Source organism: Loxodonta africana, chromosome 25 (assembly GCF_030014295.1).
Source record: "Loxodonta africana isolate mLoxAfr1 chromosome 25, mLoxAfr1.hap2, whole genome shotgun sequence".
Classification (NCBI taxonomy): Eukaryota; Metazoa; Chordata; class Mammalia; order Proboscidea; family Elephantidae; genus Loxodonta; species Loxodonta africana.
Window position 1 is genome coordinate 37,373,217 of NC_087366.1, and position 9,613 is coordinate 37,382,829.

The 9,613-nt window shown below is 41.8% G+C and overlaps 1 pseudogene; it reads left to right on the forward strand.

Moving 5' to 3' along the window:
- Positions 1 to 3,050: 3,050 nt before the first annotated feature.
- LOC100664746 (heterogeneous nuclear ribonucleoproteins A2/B1-like) lies at positions 3,051 to 6,530 on the forward strand (annotated as a pseudogene).
- Positions 6,531 to 9,613: the final 3,083 nt, after the last annotated feature.

Consider the following 9,613-nt stretch of genomic DNA (forward strand, 5'->3'; position numbering starts at 1 on the left):
TAACATGTGAGGAACATGCTTCCTATTCAATCAAGTAAAAGAGACTAAATGGGCAACACCTGCCCAAAAGCAAATATGAGAAGGCAGGAACGGACAGGAAACCTAGATGAATGGACAAGGGAAACCCGGGATGTAAACGAAAAGGGTGAGAGTCCTGACATATTGCAAGGATTGCAACTAATGTCACAAAACAAGTTGGGTATAAAATTTTGAATGAGAAAATAATTTGTACAGTAAACTTTCACTTAAAACACAATAAAAAAAAAAGAAGAAGCCTTTTTATGTGACATCAGTGTCTCCCTTAATTGAGCTCACTTGTATTTTGAGAGAAACGGCCTTTCCTAGTGTAAAAGTGAGGGCTTAACAGTGTTCAGACTAGATGACCCAGAGGATATGGCAGATGCTATCAGTGCCCCAACCAGATTCCCTTCACGTGCAGGTGCCTTGTCCCCCAGCTGCTATTGTTCCCCCTTCTCCTGGGAATTGTCCTCCCTCAAATGGGAGTCATGGCTCCACAAGATTATGCTCCCCATCCCAACCCCAAGTGCCTGGCTGTCTGACACAGAGGTACAAAAGGCCAGTGTCCTTGCATCAAGGGGGATTGACAATGGTACAATTTGGATTTCCTAAGGGATCAGCCTGAAGCTAGTCTACACTTGCTATCATATCCTTGCTTGGCTTTTCCGCTGTCCTATCTTGCTCCCCTTGTTCCCCTTCTCCTGAGAACACTACCCCAATGAATCACTCGCACAAGAATCTTCATCCCAGGCTCTGCTTCTTGGGAACCCAATCTGAGACTGAGGGATAGGTTCAGGAGAACTTGGGAAGTTAGGAGTTGGTTGGCCACAGGTCTCAAATCCACAAAAGAGGGCGCTGAAGATGAGTTGTATTCCTTTGGACAAAGGCTGATGATGACATTGACAATATAGGTTGCCTTTATTATGAGCAAAAGGTTACTTGCTGTGTTATGGACTGAATTACGTCCCCCTAAAAGATACTTTGAAGTCCTAATCCCCAGTACCTGTGAAAGTGACCTTATTTGGAAATAGGGTCTTCAAAGATGTTATCAGTTAGCATGAAGTCATAATGGAATAGGGTGGGTCCTAATCCTATATGAGTGGTGTCTTTATAAAAGATGAGAAGATAAGATAGGGAGCAAAGGCCCCGAGATGGGAGGGTGCCTATTTGAGACTGGTGTGGTTAGAGGAGAAGCAAGTAAAAGAGAGATAGGCTATACTATCAGGGAGGTAATAGGGTGTTGAGTGTGGTGCCTAGAGACTTAGTAAGACAGAGAACAGAAAAAAAAAAAAAAAGACAGAGAACAGAGGGGCCCCCAAATCTGCAAAGTAACAAGAAATGGGCCAGGGCACAGAAACAAAGCCATTCCCCAGAACAATGGGGCAGGGTATCTAAAAATAGTCCACAAACTTCTTTAAACTTGCCTTTCAGAAGCAGCTGGAGAAAATCAGGCCCAGGAATATGCGCAGAACATCCACCTGTGACTGCTGTGTGCCATTCCACCAGGGGCAGTGAGGAGCTACAGCCCCAGCTGGGGAATCGAACCCCGAGAGTGAGAGACTGTGCAGGTGCAACACCCCATAATAAGTCCTGCTACGAATCCCAGAGGCTTCTGGGACAGGAGCCATTTGGAAAGCTGCTGCATGTGCACCTTGGTTAACATATCCGCCTGTGCCTATGAATAAACATGAATCTTTTCCGGCCCCAGAACTTTTAAAATCTCAGGCCGTCTTTTGTTCTGTGAGACGGGGGCAAGCGTTGCTCTAGGCCCCCCTTGTCTCCGCTTGCAAGCCTCTTCAATAAAGCTTTGCTCGTGTGGAAAACTCTACGTGCCTTACCTGCTCATTCTTGACCAGTGAGAGGCAAGAACCTTTTTCCGGTAACAAAGACACACAGAGATAGAGAGACATAGAGGAAGACAGCTATGTGAAGATGGAGCCAGCGACTAGAGTGATTCATCTAAAGCCAGGGAACACCATGAATCGCCAGTCTGCAACAGAAGCTAGGAGAGGTAGGGAACAGATGCTCCTTCAGAGCCCTCAGAAGGAAAAAGCCAGCAAGGCTGATACCCTGATTTCTGACTCTTAGTCTCTAGAACTGTGAGACAACAGAGTTCTGTCCTTATAAACAACCCAATTTGTGGTACTTTGTTACAGCAGCCTGAGGAAGCTAATATACTTGTGTTATGATTATTAGTTTTGTTAAAACATGATTTTAAATTTCTGGATCTGAAACCATCATCCAGCTCATACTTATTGACAGTTAATGTTCCTAAGATATGGGAGAAATCACTTTTCCAGAACACCATACTGCCCCTCCCTTTTTGTTCTTCATATTTGAAGATAATGATACCAATGACAGATGGTTTTTTGTAGTTGATCACCTGTCACCTTCAGGCTGGGTTGGTGGTCCTCCCTTGCACTCTTGTAGTATCCTTTGCTTCCCTAAAGTAGCACTTACCACACCGCATTGCCAATGTCAAGCGCTCCGAGCATAATTTAGAGCTAATATAGCTAGCTCCCTTATTATCTCATAGAAGGTACTTACAAAATATTTATTGAGTGACAAACATGGAAGATTAAATGAATAAATTAAAGAATTATCAATATTGCTGAAGCACTTGAGTTCTATGTAAACACAAATTTGTTTTTGCTTGTGCAATGTTTTTTACTGTTTGTCTTTTTAATGTTTGCCCTATTGACAAACATTGTAAAGACTATGTCTTCTATTTCCCTTTATCCCTGCAATAAACAATATAGTTTGTGTTTGATTGAATAATCAATTAATTCAATCAGTCAGTCAACACTTATTGTTCACGAACTATTTTAAGGATATTTGAAAGATAAGGATTTAAAGATAAGACAGCACCAGCAGCTCCGGGTCCTGTGTGGTGGTGCTCCTACCGGTGTGGTTTCTGCAGCAGTGCCAGTCCTCACAGCAGCACCAGGACAAGCTCAGTTCACGTTCATCCACGGAGATCTTGCTCATCTCGCTCAGCTGCAAGAAATCGGTCTGAAGTGGCAGAGTCCATGATGGAGGGAGAAAAAGAACAGTTTCATAAACTGTTTTTTGGTGGCTTATGCTTTGAAACCACAGAAGAAAGCTTGAAGAACGACTACGAGAAATGGGAAAAACAGACCGTGTGGTAATGAGGGATCCTGAAAGCAAAAGATCAAGAGGATTTGGTTTTGTAGCCTTTTCATCCATGGCTGAGGTTGATGCTGCCAAGGCTGTGTTACCCCATTCAATTAATGGGTGAGTGGTTGAGCCAAAGCGTGCTGTAGCAAGAGAGGAATCTGGAAGACCAGGGGCTCATGTAACTGTGTATGAAGAAGCTGTTTGTTGGTGGAATTAAAGAAGATACTGAGGAATATCACTTTAGAGATTACTTCGAGGAATATGGAAAATGTGATACCATTGAGATAATTACTGAAAGGCAGTCTGGAAAGAAAAGAGGCTTTGGCTTTGTTACTTTTGAGGACCATGATCCTGTGGATAAAATTGTATTGCAGAAATAGTATATCATCAATGGTCATAATGCAGAAGTAAGAAAGGCTTTGTCTAGACAAGAAATGCAGGAAGGAAGTCCAAAGTTCTAGGATTGGAAAAGGAGGGAACTTTGATTCTTGGGATTCTCACAGTGGTGGTGGAAGTTTTGGACCAGGACCAGGAAGTAACTTAGAGGGGGATCTGCTGGATAGTGGTCATGGATTTGGGGATAGCAAAGAATTGATCGACATTCAACCATTTCAGGAGGTAGCATGTGGTCAGGAACCAATAGTATTGAAGGAAGATGTCCAAGCTGCACTGAAGGCACTGGCAAAAAACAAGGCTCCAGGAATTGACAGAATACCAATTGAGATGTTTCAACAAACTAATGCAGTGCTGGAAGTGCTCACTCATCTATACCAAGAAATTCAGAAGACAGCTACCTGGCCAACCTACTGGAAGGGATCCATATTTATGCCTATTCGAAAGAAAGGTAAATGTGGAAATTATTGAATGATATCTTTAATATCACATGCAAGTAAAATTTTGCTGAAGATCATTCAAAAGCCATTACAAAAGCACATCGACCGAGAATTGCCAGAAATTCAAGCCAGATTCAGAGAGGACATGGAATAAGGGATATCATTGTTGATGTTAGATGGATCATGGCTGAAAGCAGAGAATACCAGAAAGATGTTTACCTGTGTTTTATTGACTATGCAAAAGCATTCGACTGTGTGGATCATAACAAATTATGGATAACATTTCAAAGAATGGGAATTCCAAATCACTTAATTTTGTTCGAGAGGAACCGGTATGTAGATCAAGAGGCAGTCATTCCAACAGAACAAGGGGATACTTCATGGTTTAAAGTTAGGAAAGGAGTGCATTAGGGGTGTATCCTTTCACTGCACTTATTCAATCTGTATGCTGAGCAGAGAATCCGAGAACCTGGACTATATAAAGAAGAACAGGGCCTCAGGATTGGAGGAAGACTCATTAACAACTTGCGTTATGCAGATGACACAACCTTACATGCTGAAAGTGAAGAGGACTTGAAGCACTTACTAATGAAGATCCAAAGACCACAGCCTTCAGTATGGATGACACCTCAACATAAAGAAAACAAAATCCTCACAACTGGACAATTACACAGAGTCATGATAAACAGAGAAAAGCTTGAAGTTGTCAAGGATTTCATTTTACTTGGATCCACAATGAACGTCCATGGAAGCATCGATCAAGAAATCAAACAATGCATTGCATTGGGCAAATCTGCTGCAAAAGATCTCTTTAAAGTGTTAAAAAGCAAAGATGTCACCTTGAAGACTAAGGTGTGCCTGACCCAACCTATGGTGTTTTCACATATGCTTATGAAAGCTGGACGATGAATAAGGAAGACTTGAAGAAGAATCGATGCCTTTGAATTATGGTGTTGGTGAAGAATATTGCATATACTGCCAGAAGAATGAACAAATCTGTCTTGAAAGAGGTACAGCCAGAATGCTTCTTAGAAGCAAGAATATCGAGACTATACCTCATGTACTTTGGACATGTTATCAGGAGGGATCAATCCCTGGAGACGGACATCACACTTGGTAAATTAGAGGGTCAGTGAAAAAAAGGGAGACCCTCAATGAGACGGATTGACACAGTGGCTGCAACAATGTGCTCAAGCATAGCAATGATTGTGAGGATGGCACAGGTCTGGGCAGTGTTTCGTTCTGTTGTACATAGGGTTGCTATGAGTTGGAACTGACTGGACGGCACCTAACAACAAATAACGGGTATGAAGGAGGACCTGGAGGTAGATATTTTGGAGCTAGCTCTGGTTATGGAGGAGGAAGAGGAGGATATGGTGGTGGAAGACCTGGATATGGCAACCAGGCTGGGGACTACAGAGGTGGTTATGACAACTATGGAGGAGGAAATTATGGAGGTGGAAGTTATAATGATTTTGGAAATTACAATCAGCAACTCTAACTATGGTCCAATGAAAAGCGGAAACTTTGGTAGTAGCAGGAACATGGGCACAGGTGGAGGAAACTATGGTCCCAGGGGCAGTGGAGGAAGTGGGGGTTATGGAGGGAGGAGCTGATATTGAGCTTCTTCCTATTTGACATGGGCTTCACTGTATAAATAGGAGAGGATGAGAGCTCAGAGGTAACAGATCAGCTGCAGGTTATGGAAATGACAATGTTAAAGAAAATCTTGCCTTGGTCGTGCATAAATATGTGGTGATATGGCAGAAGGCACCAGAGCAGATGCAGACAGCCATTTTGTGAATGGATTGGATTATTACCTTACCTTTCTGTGGAGGAAGGATTGTAAAAAAAATACTTTTGAAACAATTTCTTAGCTTTTTAATAGCTGTTTCTTTTTAGTGGTATCTCTAAGAGTGTCGAAGCATTCCTTCTTTGATAATGTTAAATTTGTAAGTTTCAGGTGACACGTGAAACATTTCTTAAGATTTTTCTCAAAGTTTTGAAAAACTATTAGCCAGGATCATGGTGTAATAAGATATAACATTTTCCTTAAAAAAACTTAAGTACATGTGTAGAGTTAAGAAGCTGTTGTACATTTATGATTTAATAAAGTAATTCTAAAGGAAAAAAAAGATAAATAAAACATACTGGTCTTCAGGGACTCATGGTGGCCTGACTGTATGTCATTTTGTTCCTTTAAAAAAAAAGTGACTAGTTAAATGCATACATAGGTTTGGATTAATATTTGGTCCTTTGTAACACTTTTCATAGAAATAAATTCACAAATCATTAAAAATTTCTTTGTAGGCGTTGTGTCCTAATTTTGTCAGCAAATGTGGCTGGTATACCAATCAGCCTCTGGATAGAGCATGCAAGCAATACATGTTGCTGCTTGGCTAGTAAAACAAGGTTGTTGGTTCAAGTTCTACTGTGAGTACCTATAGGAGAGCCAGGGTCCCCGCAGTGGGACGTGTTTGAATCTGAATCCAGATTGTTGGCTTAGAGGCTCGCTTTAAATAGCGTGCATCTTTAAAGTCCTAACACTCAATCCTCTGCCCCAGGCTACAAAGAAATCAAGGCTTGCTTTAGCCTTGGCTTTGGTTTTAGCCTAATAATAGTCCGATATTTATGTCTAGAGCAGCTTTTTAAGCGTAACTTTTCTCCTTCAGTGACGGGAACTCAAAGTCTTTGAATTTCTTGGCATCTGTGAGTTGAGTCATCCATTTGATAGATGCAGGAATTGAAAGAGGAATGACTTGCATAAAGGTCAGACAGCAAGTCCAAGAATACACTGGATCCAGCATCACAAGGCCTCTAAGAGGTTCTTGGCCTGATGCCCGTCTTCTTATCCCTCTACTGCACCAGGTGTAGACATTAGTGCTGGAAAGAAGTCATTGTCCATTGAAGATCAGATGCAAGTCAAGAGTTCTCAGCATTTGAAATGGTAAAGGTAGATTCAGGTTGCATCCCTGTTCTGCCAAATTGGTGGGAAGCAGTATAGGTAGTGGACTTCTCACCTGCTCCTGTCCCACTTGTCTCTAAAAATCAGCCAGCATGCTTTATTCTGTAAATATGTTGTGAGTCCTATAAAAACAAAGTAATCATAAAAAACAAAAGATGAACCATGACATTGGTTCTGACTGCCCCAATTTGTATTTTCCTGAAAGCTAGAAGACATACAATCTTGCATTTTCCCATTAGGGATGGAAACATTTTACTCGTCGCCCATTGAAATTCTCCCACTTGGGTATAATGGGTGTTAGCAAAAGCATCTACCATCTACTGAACATCTGTTGTGACCCAGGTACCAATGGACATTGTACATGGTCTCATTTAATACTCATGATAGTAAATATTTATTGAGCAACTACCATGTGCCAGATACTGTGTTGGGCACAAAAATAAATACGGTGTAAGTCCTGCTTCCTAGAATTGTATAGTCTAGTGAGAATGGTGCAATCATGATCAAGTAATTATAACACAGTATAATAAGGGCTTATGGTAAGAAGTGAACAGAGATGGCTATTGAGGTATGCTGAAGATCCTAACCCAGTTTTGAGGTGCCAAGGTAATCTTCTTGGAGGAAGTGATATCTAAGCACTATTAGATACAAACTGTGTCCTCAGAATTATCTCTGAGTCTCACAGAGTTGGTGGAAGGTAGAATAATGGCTCCTTAAAGATGACCACATCCTAATTCCCAGAACCAGTGACTATGTTGCTTTGTATGGCAAAGGGACTTTGCCAATGTGATTAAGCTAAAGATCTTGGGTTGGGGAGATGGTCCTGGATTACACAGGTGGGTCCATTGTAATTGCAAGGGTCCTCATAAGAGGGAGGCAAGGTCAGTCAGTGGTGGGGGAATCTGATGATGAAGGAAGATGTGAGGAAGGGGCCATGGTCCAAGGAGTGAGGACAGCTCCTGTTGTTGTTGTTATGTGCTGTCGAGTCGCTCCCGACTCATAGCGACCCTATGTACAGCAGAACAAAACACTGCCGTGTCCTGCGCCATCCTCACAATTCTTGTTATGCTTGAGTGCATTGTTGAAGTCACTGTGTCAATCCATCTCGTTGAGGGTCTTCCTCTTTTTTGCTGACCCTCTATTTTACCAAGCATGATGTTCTCCTCCAAGGACTGATCCCTCCTGATAACATATCCAAAGTATGTGAGACGTAGTCTCGCCATCCTTACTTCTAAGGAGCATTCTGGTTGTACTTCTTCCAGGATAGATTTGTTCATTCTTTTGGCGATCCATGGTATATCCAATATTCTTTGCCAACACCTCGATTCAAAGGTGTCAATTTTCTCTGGTCTTCCTTATTCCTTGTCCAGCTTTTGTACACATACGAGGCTACTGAAAACACCATGGCTTGGGTCAGGCCCACCTTAGCCTTCAAGGTGACACCTTTGCTTTTCAACACTTCAAAGAAGTCTTTCGCATTGCAGCAGATTTGCCCAATGCAATGCATCTTTTGATTTCTTAACTGCTGCTTCCATGGGTGATTGTGAATCCAAGTAAAATGAAATCCTTGACAACTTCAATCTTTTCTCCGTTTTCTTTGTTCTAGAAATTGAAAAAGGCAAATTTTTTCCTAGAGCATCCAGGAGGAACTCACCCTGCCAACACCTTGGTTTTAACCCATGACTCATTACAGACTTCTTCCAGAGCTGTGAGAAAATTAATTTGCATTGTTTCCAGCCACTGAGTTTGTAGTAATTTATTATAGCAGTAAAAGGAAACTAATGCAGAGTTTACATAATCACTTGCCCAATGTGCAAATTAGATAGTGGTGAAGCCAGGATTAAAACCAAGGGTGAATAATTCTGAAGCCTAGGTGGTCTTTCCCTGAAGCTTTATGTTACCTCTAAAGAAAAATCTTGGGTATTTGCTCAATATGTTTTGAAGTGCTTGTCTACTAGTCTTCCTACTTTCTCTCTTGCCTGAGGCACAAATTTGTGCTTCTTAAGACAGACGTTAGATGCTAAGATGCTGGGATTCTAGATATAGGATAACCATCCATGGATTGATGGATTCGTTTTTCTTTTGTATTTTCTTCATTTGTTGTTGCTATTAGTTGCTGTTGAGTTGATTCCAACTCGTGGCGACTCCATGTATGCAGAGTATAACTGCTGCATAAGGTTTTCAAGGCTGTGACCTTTCGGAAACGAATCAGCAGGCCTGTCATCCCAGGCATCTCTGGGTGGGCTCAAGCTGCCAACCTATTGACTGATAGTCGAGTACTTAACCATTTGCGTCAATGGATGCAACTATGATGGATTGATGTTTGGTTTTAGAATAGTAGAAGTTAAGAGACTTGGGTTCTAGTTCTAGGACTACCACCACCAAGCTCTGAGACTTGAGCAAACTCTTTCACATTTCTCAGCCATATTTTGCTCATCTGTGAAAGGAGAACTCGAGCTAGAAGGCTTTCAATGTTGCTTTAGTTTTAACAAGGAGCCCTGCTAATGCAGTGGTTAAGTGCTCAGCTGCTAACAGAGGTGAGCGTCAGTCCATCAGCCATTCCATGGGAGAAAGATGTGGCAGCCTGTTTCCATAAAGACGACAACCCTTAGAAACCCTATGGGGCATTTCTTTTCTATCCTATAGGGTAGCTATGAGT